Genomic DNA, 17415 nt, shown 5'->3' with positions numbered 1-17415 from the left:
TGTCATTCCGACATACTTTTTCAGTTTATGATCTGCCTTGCAGATGGTAAGGCATGGAGGGCAAACAGCTTCAAACTGTGCTGAATGTATTGAAGTGAAGCCTATGTAAGTGTCCTATAGAGAAAAAACTCAACTTTTAAGTACAGAATGTAATTTAAACATTGGAACATTAGAAAATTAGAATAATCTAGACAAGAACAGGCCATTCAGCCCAACAATGCTTACCAGTCCTTGTGATAAGCCGTGTAATGGAAAAATATGGTGTATTTACAAAAACAGTGCACTCCTACAAAAACTACACACACTCCAATAATTAAGGTTGTCTTCTTTTATCTATGGTTTAAAAAGCTCCTCCAACAGGAAAGAAAAAAAATGCACAAGAACAAAAACAAGTGTGTGTATATACAAAAACAATTGCACCAAACCCAAAATCAAAATGATCCCAGCACCTAATAAGTATATATACCTCCACCAAAAGAATCTCTAGGAGATATATAACTCTGCATGCAAAAGAATATTTACAAAGCTGCCAAAATCACAACTGCTACTTCAACAGCTCCGCAGTGCTTACTCCTACCTCACCTTTAGATACACTGACCCCTGTTGGCCGGTAACTCCTTCAATATAACCGGCAAGACTGTCCAATCAATCTGCCACCCCGTCTACCTCACGCACCTATCCAGGCAGACGCTAGCGCGTTCACACCACGCCCCGCGCGACTATGTATTTAAAATTGAACCTCTGCGGGTCACGCGCATAAAGCCCCTTCCCCTGGATAGCCAGCAGTTATGCTGAGCTCAGGCACAACAGCTGCCGACTCACCAGTAAGAAAAATCGTTTACTGTATTTACAATATGGGATCCCATTCTCTGACTGAACCCTGTTTATTCAAACAAATACCGGCTCTTTCTTTTAGGCGTGCCGCACCTTAAACCGCCTGCGCTGGGTAGTCTTCGAGGACACCGGCGTGTAAAAATGATAACATGCGGAGGAACCCGTACTGGCCAGACACACCGCGCCTCTCGGCGCTCACCCGCTAGACGGCCAACATTTCCCGCGGCAGCGCCCTCAACACATAAACGGTAAGTTCATTTCCTTACAACCTTATAAAGACCGCTGCTTCAAGTTTAATGCTTTTTCAACTTAAATTTAAAACATCAAATCGAGTACTGAAAGTCCCTAAAGTCATACTGTCTATCGCACTACTTGGTAGCTTATTCCAAGTGTCCATCGTTTTGTGTAAAGAAAAGCTTCCTAAAGTTTGTGCGAAATTTGCCCTTATCAACTTTCCAACTGTGTCCACGTGTTCTTGAACTCATTTTAAAATAACAGGCTCAATCCACTGTACTAATTCCTTTAATAATTTTAAACACTTTCATTGTTTCACTTCTTAATCTTCTTTTGCTTAAACTATAAAGGCTCAGCTCTTTTAATCTTTCCTCATAATTCATCCTCAGTAGCCCTAGAATCAGCCTAGTCGCTCTTCTCTGTGCCATTTCTAACGCTGCTTTCTCCTTTTTGTAGCCTGGAGACCAAAACTGCACACGGTACTCCAGATGAGGCCTCACCAGTGTGTTATAAAGGTTGACCATAACCTCCTTGGACTTGTAATACGCACACCGTGCTATATAACCTAACAGTCTGTTAGTCTTCTTAATGGCTTCTGAACACTGTCGGGAAGTTGATAGTTTAGAGTCCACTATGACTCCTAAATCCTTCTCATAAGGTGTACTCTCGATTTTCTTGACCGCCCATTGTGTATTCAAACCTAACATTTTTACTTCCTATGTGTAATTCTTTACATTAACTGACATTTCATCTGCCATTAATCTGCCCAAACCTGTATGCTATCCAAGTCCTTCTGTAATGATATAACGGATTCCAAATTATCTGCTAATCCACCTGTCTTGGTATCATCTGCAAACTTCACCAGCTTGTTACTTGTATTCCTATCTAAATCATGTATGTATGTATGTATGTATAAAATAGCAGCGGCCCTAGCACTGACCCCTGCTGGTCACCACTCTTAACATCGGCCAGTTCTGAAGAGGTTCCTTGCACCATCACCCTCTGCTTCCTGTGTCTGAGCCAATTCTACACCCATCTAAAAACATCACCCTGAACTCCTACTTCTTTTAATGTGATGCCCAACCTCTCATGTGGCACCTTTTCAAATGCTTTCTGAAAGTCAAGATAAATAATATCATAAGCTCCACTTTGATCGTATCCTTTTGTTGCCTCCTCATAGAATTCCAACATGTTAGTTAAACACGACCTCCCTCTTCTGAACTCATGCTGACTGTTCGGAGTAACTCCTGTCCTGAAGTTTAACATGAGAAAGCTGATTGTTATGAAAGAGAGAAGAAACCATTTTTTCCTTTTTGCCTTTTATTCTGCATGCATAATAACTTTTCTTCTGACTTTTTGTGATTTTGTTCCTTTTTACGTTTTCACTAAACCTTTTTAAAACAAACTTTCTTGGACTAAGAAATTTCTTTTGTTATGTGTTTGACTCATCTTGGATCCTATGTTGCCAATTCAGTAGCTTCTTGATTTTTGGAATCTGGAGAAGACATAGCTACAGGCCTAAATGTTTGTTTTTTGGTGAGGGTACCCCTAACAAGACATTGAGAACAAAAGTTTTTAATTTTTATCAATGAACTAGGACTTCTTTCCCAATTAAAAGAGAAATAGTTTTGTGAATATTACTATGTGTAAAGAGAAACTTGATCTCTTTTCATCCATAAATTTCTGTCAGCGCTAATTAATACAGCTGTGTGGTTGAAGATATGTCTTCACTAATATTTTCATGGTAGGAATATTGAAAAGCTACAGTTCTGTTTTAGTCATCATTCATTTTTCTCTGTGTTCAGTTTATGAAGAATAAACAAAATGTAACTTTACTAGGTCTAACATGGCTTTTACAAAATGTTTCTAATGAATCTATGTACTGTATATATATTCGGAGCTGAAGCCTATACCAGCAAGCATCAATTGCAAGGCAGGAGTAATATCCGGTCAGAGAATATTTGTCTCCTTTGTACTTTATAGTTATCAACACAGCATCTTTTCACAGAGTTTGGCAAGAATTTTGTAGTAAGATCCTTTAAATTTATAAATACTAGGGGGATTCGCTCGTCAATCCCTGTGTTTGGTTTTCCGGATATACACTTTTTAAGATTTTTTTTTTTTTCTTTGAATTGTTGCTATTTCATTAGTTTTACTTTTATTTCAGAGCTTCTGCAAAAACAATATTTGTAATCTTGCGAGTCCCAACATACTAAATCTTTTAAATGTGGTCCGTGAGACGTGTTTAATGACTTTGTACCATATTTCAGGATAGGTTTCTCTGTTTGGAATTTCAGCACAGATAAAACGATCTACATCAGCAGTTAATAATTTTTTTTTACAAAGTAACCAATAAATGCATGTGCGGTAAACTCCGTTATAGCTGCGTTTTCCCAAAATTACCAAAGTTCTGCAGCTTCAACTCAAAAAAAATGGGATTCAACAAAAGCCTGACGCGCAGAAATGACTCCACAGACAAAATATCTTGGTTTTTGAAAGTTTAGTTAAGTTTTGAAGTAAAACAGTTCACACAAAAAGGAGAATTAAAATAACAAAAAAGGAAAAGTTAATGTCAAGAAAAGTTCAGTTCTAAGCTTTGGAATCTTGTTACATCTCAAATCGTTACTTCTTACTTAACATTTCTGAACCATTTCAAAACGGTCAGAAAGCTGTATGTTTATCCCATTGCTAAGCCTAAAAATGGGTCTTTCAAGTCCTTCTTTAATGGGACCTGTTCTAAACAAACTGAGTTTATTATCACACTGTTATTCAGTTATAGTAAGAAGGTTCTATCTCTTGTTAACTTATAGGGGGAAAAGACTATACCATAAGCTATGACAATGAAAGACATTAATATTCTATTCAAATTAAGCAAACATCAATGGCTTTAAACTTGAGAAACCAAGCTACCGCTTTCTTCAGGCGATGCCAATCTGAAAAGTAAGTGATTAGTTTGTTGATGGGTTCGGTCACCTCTTCTGCTCTCGTCATGTTAACTACACAAATTTTAGTTTCTGGATCATCTTCAAACAATGACTCATTTAGTTGGTCTGGTCTTTTTGGCCACTCACATTCTGACTTCAATAAGAAACTTGGACCATGTGGTGTTCTTGAGAAAGTTTTCTATGCTCAGCCCTCTAGAGGCTTGATCAGCCGGATTAAGGGCAGATGTGACATACCTCCACTGTGAAGGTTGTGAATGATCTCTGATCACGGAGATTCTGTTTGCAACAAAGGTCTTGAATCGAGTGCTTTCATTTGAGATGTATTTTAGCACCGTGGTGCTGTCAGTCCAAAATGTAGATTCTCGTAAGGGCATTTGAAGCTCACCTTTAAGCATTTTGTCCATTTCATTTGTTAAAACAAGGTAGGTGACAGTGCCATATCCATCTTCACTAGCATCTGCAAAATGGTGCATTTGAGCTGTCTTTATGGTTCCAAACCCAGTAGGTTTGAAGCATCTGTTCACTTTATAGTCTGTAAGTAACTTCAAATCTTCCATCCATTTTTTCCATTTCTAAATGTGTTTGACTTCTACTTCTTCATCCCACCCAAATTTCTTTTTGCATAAGTCTTTTAGAATAAGCTTTGCTTTGCTGGCAGTAAGGCAGGTGCTAGAAAACCAAGTGGATCATAAACTGAGCTAACAACAGACAGGATACCACGCCTTGTAGCGGGCTTGTTTTGCAACTTAATCTGAAATTTGAAACTGTCAGTTTCTGTGCACCACTGGATTCCCAGGGCACGCTCTGTGGGAAGGAGACTGTGGCTCAAATCTAAGTCCTTTTGTTCATGAGCTCTGTCTTCTTCAGGTATGGATAATAAAACTGCTCTGTTGTTACTCACCCACTTAGTCAAATGGAATCCCCCTTTGAGGCATAGAGCTTGGAGGTCCTTTGCCAGCTTTATTGCTTGTTCTTCTGTCGTCACTGACCTTAAACAGTCATCCACGTAGAAGTTGTTGAGAACAGTGTTAACAGCTTCCTCAGGAAATGTATCTCTGGCATCTTCGGCTGTTCTACGCAAAGCATAAGAAGCACAACTGGGTGAAGAAGTAGCACCAAAAAGATGTACTGTCATTTTGAATTCTTCTAGGTCTTTACTTAGGTTACCTTCAGGCCACCATAGAAAACGTAAAAGATCTGTGTCTGTGTCTGGTATTTTAACTTGGTAGAACATTGACTTAATGTCTGCCATTAAGGCTACTGGCTCCTTTCTGAATCTTGTAAGGACGCCAATGAGTGTGTTAGTTAGGTCAGGGCCTTTTAGTAATTGTTCAGTAAGTGAAATCCCCTGGTAGGTGACTGTGCAGTCAAAGACCACTCGAATCTTATTTTTCTTTGGATGATACACACCGTGATGTGGGATGTACCACACTCTGCCTTCATTGCAATTCAGGCTTTTTTTGGATACCTTAACAGCATAACCATTGTCTATAATGTCTTTCATGAAGGCTTTATAGTCTTCGTGGAAACCTGAATTTTTGCTCAATTTTCTTTTGAGTCCAATAGCACGCTGTTCAGCAATGCAGCGGTTATTCTGCATTTTAAGTGTTTCATCCTTCAAAGGCAAATTTAAACAATAGTGGCCACCTACCAGTCTTGCAGATTCTGAAGCTATGCGCATGAACTTGATGTCTTCCTGTGACATTTCCTCTTTTTCTTCACAGTTGCGCTCTGGAAAATCTGTGTTATACTGTTGCAGCAACATATCTTCAATCTCTGTTATTGAGACACGATTGATTGAATGTTTAGGCACCTTACCACTTTGTTTTGCGAGGTCGTCTATCTCTTTGTATGGTCCACCAACTACCCATCCAAGTGCAGTCTTCATAGCGTGAGGTCCACCTCCTTGGCTAGGTATGATTCGTGACTGCTTGAAGATTTCTGGATAGTTGATTCCTATTAAAAGATCAACTTCAGAGTCAATATGAGATAGACGTACCTCCTTAAGATATGCCCACTTATCGATATCTTCTTGTAGTGGAATACTTTCTCTGTTCACTGGAATGGAGACCTGTGTGAAGACCTTTGGCAAATCAATATATTCAACATCATTGAGACCACAGACTTGTAAATCTGATAAAATAGAACATTGGGTTAGCATTTTTGAATCATCATCGTAATTACTCATAGTTTTGAGGAATACTTGCGTCCTTCTCCCTTGAAGGTTCAGTTGTCTCTGGAGCCTTTCAGTACAAATTGTTACTGTACTGCCGAGGTCTATAAAGGCATATGTTTCTACATACCTTTCACCTTTCTTGGATTTTACCTTAACGGGAACTACTTGTAGTGCGCATTCTTCTCCGGCCCCTGTAAAGGTACAAGTTCCAGTCTCGGTTTCCGTTTCGGTGGATGTTGACACACTAGCCGTAGCTTTAAATACTGCTCTACTGTCCCCTTTAATGTGCAGGATATCTGGGTGCTGTAAGGAACATGTCTGACATTTCATTCTCTCTTTACAATTCTTACTTAGATGACCCTGTTTGAGACAGCGAAAACATAAACCTTTAGATTTTAAAAGGTCTATTCTTTCTTTATGTGGCAATTCTTTGATTTTTTTACATTCGGCGAGAATATGCTGGTCACTGCAAAATGCACAAGGTTTTTTAAACGCACATGTATCATTAACAGTATTTTTGACAGTGATTTCTTGAGTCTCTTTTTCGGCTACATCAGAAATATTGGTGGTGAAAATACTTGATCTCTGTCCGTACTTCTGAGGAGACCTACTTTTGTCAGTTTTTTCCTTTTTCTCCATGTTACCTTGTGTAACATCTCCATAAAAAGGATCCATCATCATCCTCACCTGGCGATGTAGAAAAGTAATTAATTCATCAATACCTGCCCTTTTACTTTCCTTTTTTTAAATTTAAAAGCCCAGCTTCTCCACTTGTCTCGTAAAGTGTATGGGAGCTTAGAGATTATTATACGAATATTTGGGTTGTTACTGAATGTATCTCGACTTCCTGCACTTGTCATTGCGTCTATACAGCTATCAAGAAAGGATGCATATTCTCTCAGAGCTGCACTATCATTTTGTTTTATTTGAGGCCACTTCAATGCCTTTTCCATGTATGCATCAGCTATGAATACTTCATCACCAAAATAAATTTCCAGTTGCTTTCTGGCCTTTTCATAACCTAGAGTTGATGGCAGTCGCACACAGCCTTTAACTAGATCCTGAGCAGGACCTCTTGTGAATTGGATTAAATAATCTAATTTATTTTGAGGATTTTGTAACACATCCCCAATAGCATTATCAAAGGCTCTGATAAAATCTGCATAAGCTAATGGGTCTCCTGAAAATAAAGGGACCTGCCTATGAGGTACTTCACCACGCGGAGCTGGGGGTGCTGGAGCAGGCGTTGTCTTTTGATCAGTTAACGATTTTAACGTTTCAGTGATTGCTTTACTACATTCGAGTTGGCCCCTTTGACATTCGGTTTGATTCTTCTGATATTCGACTTGATTCCGCGCTAGCACATTTAGTATATCATTTCCAGAGCTCTGAGTGTCGGTTTTTGTGATAAATGTGGTTTGTTCCAGATCTTCTACTTTAACTTTAAGTTGACGTAGCGTTTCTAGGATACTATCGAGTGTCGATTGTTCAATCAATACTGCTGTAGAAGATGACGATACGGCTGCGTTTTTTTGGGCTAAAGAATCAAGTTTGATATCAAGGGCACGCTTTAACTGAGGAGATGTCTTTCGTGTTTTTGACTTTGAACGAACCCGTTCTTGTAATTGCATCTCTTCGAATTGATTAACTAGTTGTTCATCAGCTTTATGTGCTAACAGTCTATTTGCGTCTTTCAGCCATGCCGTTGTAGCGACAGCAAATTCATTCCATTTCTTAGAGCTTTCCGCGAATGTCATTTTCTGTTTCTTAATCCCTCCTTTTTTACTTAACTGGGATAGAAGCCTTTTATGTAGATCCTCTATCTCACTGTGCGTCTCACAAAAGATTCCAAGCTTTTTCGCTACTTCTATAAGATTTTCTTTAGTATCTTTAAGGCTGTTGATTTCAGTCATAAGGACGGAAAGCTGATCTTTCCTTCTACTTATATGATCTTTAAGATCTCCAATTACATTCTCTGGCTTTGAGTCCGCACTCAAATCACTGCCGATCTCACTTGAGCTCTGTTTAGACATTGCCATGACAACAGTTCGAGCAAATGACAAGACGTTTCTTGACGGCAATTTCGTTCCAATTCCTTGAAACAAGGCTCCAATGACTCAAACCAAAGCACATCCAATCATCCAAAATGTCTTTTTCCAAGACGTCCTTTAATAATATCACAGTCTCTTAAATCTTCTTAAGGTACGGCGACCTTGCTTTCATTTATGATCATGCGAAGATAGTAGAGAAGTGCACAGTACCTTCTGAATGATTCTGTTCTTTTCCTTCGTTGACGAGTTCTGTAGCAGAAGTATCTTCTGTTCCCGAATGGTAGATTCCAGTTCAGGCCTTAGATAGCGAGCAAGTTTTCTGACGAAGTATAGCTGCGTTTTCCCAAAATTACCAAAGTTCTGCAGCTTCAACTCAAAAAAAATGGGATTCAACAAAAGCCTGACGCGCAGAAATGACTCCACAGACAAAATATCTTGGTTTTTGAAAGTTTAGTTAAGTTTTGAAGTAAAACAGTTCACACAAAAAGGAGAATTAAAATAACAAAAAAGGAAAAGTTAATGTCAATAAAAGTTCAGTTCTAAGCTTTGGAATCTTGTTACATCTCAAATCGTTACTTCTTACTTAACATTTCTGAACCATTTCAAAACGGTCAGAAAACTGTATGCTTATCCCATTGCTAAGCCTAAAAATGGGTCTTTCATATCCCTCTTTAATGGGACCTGTTCTAAACAAACTGAGTTTATTATCACACTGTTATTCAGTTATAGTAAGAAGGTTCTATCTCTTGTTAACTTATAGGGGGAAAAGACTATACCATAAGCTATGACAATGAAAGACATTAATATTCTATTCAAATTAAGCAAACATCAAAATGAGTTTAACTCAAAAACTTTACCTTTCTAAGATTGGCTCTTGCATCCGTTTTTGTAATTCTCAAGATTCTTTATTTGTCACATGCATAGTTATACAGGACAACACGCAGTGAAATGCATCCTGATCCAATTATCAAAAACTGTGCAAAGTTAGAAGAATATCAGTTAGATTAACAAAATGTAATAGATTGAAAGATAACAGTATAGTAGAACATAATAAATAACTAAAATTATGTGAATAAAGTAGAATTAAGTGTTAAGGTGCAATAGTGTAGTGATTACTGTGCAAAAACCAAAGTTAAACTGCATCATTTAACTATGCATCAGTCTATTTGTTTGCACTACCGCTATCTTTACTTTCTTTTTTTATATTTTGTAATTTTCCTACTTTCATATCCTTTAGCTTTCTCCACATGTGTTTAGCGCCAACGTTTGTGAACGTCTTTATGAAGTTCTACTTTGTCTTTTACTCTTGTCTTTTAATTCTGAGCCGGATTGAACGTGCTTTTTTTTTCAATTCCACTTGTTCCGGGCTGATAATTACTTTCCTTATTTTCTGAATTTGCACCTCGATTATTCTTTTTCTTTTTTCTCTCCAACACTTTTGAGTCTCTTTTCTCTGCGCTGCTTTTGTCTTCGCTTAGATGTCGACATTTTATTTATAACATTTTCACTTTCCAATACTAAGCTTTCCTGTCTCATTTCTTTCTGTAATATTAAGAATATTAACTTTCCTCTCTTTCCTCTAGTATTGATTCCCTTATAGACTTTGATAATTTATCCACTCCTGAAGAACTGGTCTCACACTATAACACTGGACTTAATGGTATTCTTAATTCTGTTGCTCCATTAAAACCTACATATGTTTCTTTCTCCTTTTCTGCACCCTGCTTCACGCCTGAACTTCGGCCTTTGAAAGCCGAAGGCCGGCAACTTGAACGGTTATATAACTAAACTGGACTCTGTTCACAAATAAATGTACAAAAACCATATACTTTATTACAAGGACTGTATTGCCCAAACTAAATCTATTATACTCTCATCATTTCTTCCAATGAAGGAAACACCAAGTCATTGTTTTCACTACTTAACAATATCACACAACCCCGGATTCTTTACCTTCTAACCTTTAATCAACTGATTTTTGCAATTCCCTTATGTTCTTTTTTTATTGAAAAAATCCAGAAGATTCATCAGTCTCTCTCTACGGATTCCTCCAGTACTTCATTTGAATTTCACCCACCAAATCAGTCATTTTCCTTTCAGCTTCCTACTTTCTCAGAAATCTCAGATCTTGTCCTTCTCAACGGAAACCCTCCACCTGTGTCCTTGACCCGATACCAACAAGGTTTTTCAAGGAAGTATCAGACGCGCTTATTGATAATATTCTTGACATAGTAAACTCGTCATTAGATACGGGGATCATCCCAGACTGTCTTAAGACTGCTGTAGTTAAACCCCTACTCAAGAAAAATAATCTTGACCCCTCTGCCTTTGAAAATTTTAGACCCATCTCTAACCTGCCCTTCTTAAGTAAAATTCTGGAGAAGGCAGTCATTATGCAGTTAAATGACCACCTCAATAAACATGCTATTCGTGATAAATTTCAGTCAGGTTTTAGAACAAATCACAGGACAGAAACTGCACTTGTTAAAGTAGTAAATGACTTGCGGGTAAATGCAGACAGAGGCCATTTTTCTGTTCTCATCATCTTAGATCTGAGTGCCCCATTTGACACCATTGGTCACAATATTCTTAGAAATCGCCTTAGTCAATGGGTGGGCCTCTATGGCAGTGTCTTAAATTGGTTTGAATCCCACATGGCAGAGAGAAAATTCTTTGTTAGTTGTGGTAATCACAACTCGGACGCACTGTGACGATGCGGGTTTGGCTCCACGCTCCCATTGCTATTCGGGAGCCCTTCAACCCAACACCGTCAATAATGTCGCCGAGTTGAGCTAAACAGTGAGACAACATATGAGCAAGTTGATGGTTCAAAAAGTGCATAGTGCTTTTATTAAAACAGTCAAACAAAAACAGTGTTCAAATAAATAAAATGCAGTGCTTTCCAAAATTCAGTCATTAAATAAATCTATTAAAAGAAAAGTGTGGAGGTTAAAATCAATAAATAGAAAAATCCTCTAAAAACAACAAGGTAAAATAGTACAGGAAGTAATATGTTAAAACCAAAAGCCTGGTGTCGTCTTCTTCCATGGCGGCTCCCCTGCTACACTCATCTGGTCTGCTGTACAGGAGAGTCGCCTACCTGCAGGATCAGCTGCCCTTCAATCAGGTCCGGTAGCCCTTAAACCCTTGGCTTCGTCAGGCTCCCAACCGGACCAAGACTTGGGTTATTTCCCAGCAGCCAAGGCGCTCACGCTGGGGCCTACACCAGCCCAAAGCCTTCTTGACTCCCGCTCCTTCTACGGTCAAGTCGATTCCTCCACTGGTCACTCCAGCTACTTAGTCGCTCAGCTGGAGCGACCACTTTCTTAGCCCCACTGAGTGTCGGCCAAACAATCCCCTCGTGGGCTTGCCTCCCAGCCGCCTGCTTTCTCCCTCGCTCGCTCTTGCGTACCGGCGCGCTCTCTCTTACTTCCTGCTTTCTTTAGCAACCTCCATCTCCTTCTCTTTTCTTTTCTCTCGCTCCTTCTGTTTTGTTCTTTTTTTCTGTCTTTTTCTTCTACTCACCCTCCAAACCGACTCGCAATTCATTTATACAGCAAGGGGCCATAGCAGCTGCAGCACTTTAGCCACGGGAACAATCACAGATGTGGGCAGTTCCTCACCTGTGCACTCGGTGAGAAACGGCCACACCGCAGATCGCCCCGCGGCTTGCTACAACCACTATGCCCCCACATGAAGCTGCCTCGAGGGCGGTGATTATTTATTTAAAAACTGGCCCTTACTGAGAGTGCTGTGGACCCGCTATACCACATACCACCCCCATAAAACTCACTTGTTGTGAGGCTCAGATGGGTGAAACAGGAGAGACGCTGGAGTAAAAGACACCGGGCTTGCTAATGATTTTAAAGACTGTTTTCTGTTGACCGTTTTTAACCTCGCTGTTTTAAGAAGATTTTCTATTTATTGATTTTTTTTAACCTCCACATTTCTTTTAAGGATTATTTATTTATTGAACTTTTGAAGCACTGCACTTTACATGGAACACTGTTTTGTTTTGATTGTTTCTTTTAATAAAATCACTTTTTCACTTTTTACCATCCCCTTGCTCAATTGTTGCCTTCACTGACTAGCTCATCGGTGACATTACCGACGGTGTTGGTTTCAAGGGCTCCCGAATAGCGATGGGAGCGTGGAGCCAAACCCGCATCATCACACGCATGCTATCCTATATGGTGTTCCACAAGGCTCTATCCTGGGTCCGCTGCTCTTCTCAATCTACATGCTTCCATTAGGTCAGATTATCTCGAGGCACAACGTGAGCTACCACAGCTATGCTGATGACACACAGCTGTACTTATCAATAGCACCTGATGACTCCGACTCTCTCGATTCACTAACACAATGTCTTACTGGTACTTCTGAATGGATGAATAGTAATTTTCTCAAACTAAATAAAGAGAAAACAGAAATTTTAGTGATTGGCAATAATGGATATAATGAGGTTATTAGAAATAAACTTGATGCATTAGGATTAAAAGTTAAGACGGAAGTAAAAAACTTAGGGGTAACTGTTGACTGTAATCTGAATTTTAAATCGCATAATCAGACCACTAGGACAGCATTTTTTCATTTAAGAAACATAGTAAAAGTTAGACCTCATATCATTGAACGATGCTGAGAAATTAATTCACGCTTTTGTTTTCAGTCGCTTAGATTACTGTAACACACTCCTCTCAGGACTACCCAAAAAAGACATAAATCACTTGCAACGAGTTCAGAATGCAGCTGCTAGAATTCTAACTAGGAAAAAAAAATCCGAACACATTTCTCCAGTTTTGATGTCACTACACTGGTTGCCTGTGTCATTCAGGATTGACTTTAAAATTCTGCTTATGGTTTATAAAGCCTTAAATAATCTCGCTCCATCTTATATATTGGAATGTCTGACACCCTATATTCCAAATCGTAACCTTAGATCTTTAAATGAGTGTCTCCTTATAATTCCAAAAGCTAAAATTAAAAGAAGTGGTGAGGCGGCCTTCTGCTGCTATGCACCTAAAATCTGGAATAGCCTGCCAATAGGAATTCGCCAGGCTAATACAGTAGAGCACTTTAAAACACTGCTGAAAACACATTACTTTAACATGGCGTTTTCATAAGTTCACTTTAACTTAATCCTGATACTCTGTATGTTCAATTCATCATAATAACTATTTATGGTGGCTCTAAAATCCATACTGACCCCAACTCTCTTCTGTTTCTTTTTCTGGCTTATTTGTGGTGGCGGCGGCCTGTGCCACCACCACCTACTCAAAGCATCATGATGCACCAACATTGATGGACTAAAAGCCAGAGGTCTACGTGACCATCATCATCAAGTCCTTCTGTGACAGCCCTAAATCCAAAGAGGACTGTTTCACTTATGTTGGGTAGAATGCCCAGAGGTGACTGGACGGTCTTGTGGTCTGGAATCCCTGCAGATTTTTTTTTTTCCTCCAGCCGTTTGGAGTTTTTTTTGTTTGTTTGTTTTTTCTGTCCACCCTGGCCATTGGACCTTACTCTTACTCTTATTCTATGTTAATTAATGTTAACTTATTTTATTTTCTGTGTCTCTTATTCTTCTATTCTTCATTATGTAAAGCACTTTGAGCTACATTTTTCTGTATGAAAATGTGCTCTATAAATAAATGTTGTTGTTGTTGCAAGTCTAAGCCACCCACCTGTCAACTGGACATACAGTTCTGGTCAAAGCCTGCCTCCCCTCTCTGGTCCCCCTCATCTCTGCTATAATCCACTCTTCTCTCATTACTGGTACTGTTCCTTCATCTTTTAAAACTGCTGCAATAACTTCAATACTGAAAAACCTGGTGCCGATCCGACTAATTTCAGTAATTTTCGTCCTATTTCTAATCTACCCTTCATTTCCAAAATTCTTGAAAAAATGGTGGCTATTCAACTTCATTCTCATTTATCTCAAAATAATCTGTATGAACAGTTCCAGTCTGGTTTTCGTCCCCTCGAAAATAGTACAGAAACGGCACTTATAAAAATTACTGATGACCTCCTTATGGCAGCTGATTCTGGTTTAGTTACTATTCTCATCCTCCTTGATCTGAGTGCTGCCTTTGACACTATTTGTTACACTGCTCTTCTCAATAGATTATGTTCGATTGGCATTACCCACACTCCACTAGATTGGTTCAGATCCTATCTCTCAGGCCGCACTCAGTTTGTTCAGCTTAAAACTTTCACATCCCAGCCCACCACTGTTACTTCAGGTGTGCCCCTGGGCTCTGTCCTGGGGCCCCTCTCATTATTTACCTCCTTCCCCTTGGCAATATCTTTCTTAAATATAACATTAGCTTCCACTGTTATGCTGATGTCACCCAGCTCTATCTCACTAGCAAACCTACTGCTTCCTTTCCACCCTCCTCAATTACTGATTGCATAGCAGAAATCAAATCCTGGTTTTCTTCAAATTTTCTTAAATTAAATAGTGACAAAACTGAGGTTCTCCTCATTGGTACACAATCAACATTATGCAAAACTGATCATTTTTAATTTATTGATAATTCCTCTGTCTCCCCTTCCCCACAGGTTAAGAGTCTGGGTGCCATCCTCGACAGTACTTTATCCTTTCAGTCCCACATCAATAACATCTCCCGGTCTGCATATTTCCACTCCCCACACCACTGCTATCCTTGTTCATAGCCTTGTCACTTGTCTGGATTATTGCAATTCCATTTTCTTTGGTCTTTCTTGCAAATCTCTTTATAAGCTTCAACTGGTCCAGAATTCAGCTGCCCGCATCATTACTAAAACCCCCTCTATTCGCCATATCACTCCCATTTTGCAGCAGCTTCACTGGCTTCCAGTTCAGTTCCGAATTCAATTCAAAATTCTCCTACTAACTTTTAAGGCTATCCACAACATTGCTCCTCCATATCTCTGACCTCCTCCATGTTGCCATTCCCTCCTGTACCCCTCGATCCTCTTCCTCCATCCACTTAACTGTCCCCTTTGTCTGTCTTACCACTATGAATGCTCTGCTTCCCAGCTCTGGAACTCACTACCTTCTGAGCTTAGAAATATTGAATCATTTTCACTTTTCAAAATCTAAACTTAAAACTTATTTAAGATTGCTTTTTTCCACTTTGATTACAATTGCTCGCTCTGATTTTAATTTTTGTATTTTAGTTTTGTTTAAAATCTGTGTTTTATCTATTGTTCGGTGTCTTTGAGTGTTTAGAAAGGTGCCTACAAATAAATAAAATGTATTATTATTATTATTTTTATTATTATTTTTCTACCTCAGCCCCCAGGAATTCCAGGTGATCTGGATCAAAGGCTCTAACATACATCCCAGCAGGGACTACAGCTGAAAGAAGCAAGCATTACCCATCCTTGAAGGACTCATACAAGTTGTTCAGATTTCAGACCCTGGCCTCTCCCAGTCACCACATAAAATTGTCAGAAAATATACTGGCTTACCTTCTCTCATGCTATGGGGAGTGGGAGAGGCAAGATCTGCTCACAGATGCAAACCTGGCAAACTACCTCCATGTTTCATTGAACTACAGTTTTTAACCCTCCTGATTTTGAGACTGTAGTTATTTTATATTTGTAAATACAAATAAGTACAAATTTTTTTAATCTTTATTTTTGTAAGACTTTCATGCTGCCATTTTGTTTCATGATTTGAATAGCAGGAACTATAATTGTGTGTTTGCATGGCCATAACCATGCAGTTTATGGTTGCTATTTCCATTGTTTGTCACCTGACTTTTTATGTAATCGCTCCCTGTCTATATAAATAAGATGGCGGCATGCCACTCTTATGTGGCATTCTGTTTACCTTGAAAGTTAACTCTTGGAATGATGTCACGCTTGAGATGACCACATCCCAGTAGAACATTCAGAAAACCAATATGAATGCCTCCAGGAAAAGCTTTGTTGTGCTTGCTTTTGGAGAATAAATACCAGTTGATAACAACACATTACACAGTATTTTGCACCTCTAAATACAAAAGCAACATGTTGTGGCAGAAGGGTGGAGTCCTTATCCAGCCAGGACACCAATGTGATGGAAGGACCGGGAGAGCGAGTGGGCTGAGGAAATTATCTCCCCGGGATGCTAGAGGGCAGCTGTGGCTCCAGGGCATGCTGGGAGTTGGAGTTTGCTGTTGCCCTGTAGGGTTCCGTGGATGCTGCCAGGGAGTGCTGTGGGATCAGCAGAGCTCTGCATGGCAGGAATGCCGCCACACCTGGAAGTGCTGCTGGATGAAGAGCACTAGACATCTGGAGCACTTCCGGATGCTCTATAAAAGGAGCCAACTGCCAGTACTCTGGGAGCCAGAGTTGGGAGGAAGTGAGACAAAGCTTGCCAGAAGAGGAGTGAAGGTGAAGGACATGAGAGAGAAAATAGACCAGACGAAAGAAAAAAAGTGTGCTTTAGTGGTTATCGGGCTTGGGACAGTGCAGGTGGGAAATGGAGAACACATTTCCCATGAGCAAAATACATTAAAAAGTTTGTGCTAAAAGTGTGTCCTGCATCTGTTTGTCGGGTTTGGGTTGCTGGAGTGCCCTTTGCAGGCCACAATGTCCACAGATAGAAGTTAGACTTCACTGTATGTATGGCAATAATGCTAATAAACAATATAATAGTACAACTGTAACTAAAGTTTATGGTGTATATCCCCATTCTGGATTGATGTCATAATCTGAATTTGGACAATTCTGGATTGGACAAACCGGACCTGAGTTTCTGAGTAGGAAATCGGACTCCAGCTGAAAATTCTGACTAGGAACTCGGACATTCAAACTTCACAGTTCAAGTGGAACATAGAATTAGCATCCTAGTTTCTGGATATCTAAATAAATCTTAGAGGTACTGCTTGTTGTTTGAAAATATTGTAGGAAGTTGAGATTTTTGGCACTTTATTTCGAACACAATTTCTAGCCAGTGCTTTGGCTTTAATACATTTATTTTTCATTTTGGTTCCTGGTTTTTGATGCCTTACACGTTTTAGACATACATTTTTCTTTTATTTCTTGGTCCTATTTTTCTTACTGATTACCTTCCAGGTAATTCTAAAAGGTTTAATAACTCCTGCAACTACAGACCTTCCTCTTAACCTGAAAGTGACTCACAAGGGAACCATCCTCTCCATATGCTGCCAATGACCAGAGAGGCATTAGGTTTTTATGCTTTTTC

General features: G+C 39.3%; 1 long non-coding RNA gene across 1 annotated transcript; it reads left to right on the top strand.

Annotated features, from left to right (window-relative positions):
- The first annotated feature begins 723 nt into the window (after positions 1-723).
- LOC120516610 lies at positions 724-16951 on the top strand. The gene is made up of 3 exons (XR_005630872.1): positions 724-824; positions 917-1082; positions 15517-16951. It is a non-coding gene; the product is annotated as an uncharacterized LOC120516610 (long non-coding RNA).
- The last annotated feature ends 464 nt before the right edge of the window (positions 16952-17415 follow it).

Source organism: Polypterus senegalus, chromosome 16, assembly GCF_016835505.1.
Source record: "Polypterus senegalus isolate Bchr_013 chromosome 16, ASM1683550v1, whole genome shotgun sequence".
NCBI lineage: Eukaryota > Metazoa > Chordata > Cladistia > Polypteriformes > Polypteridae > Polypterus > Polypterus senegalus.
The sequence above is the reverse complement of the archived record's forward strand: the minus strand, read 5'-3'. Positions and strand labels throughout refer to the sequence as shown.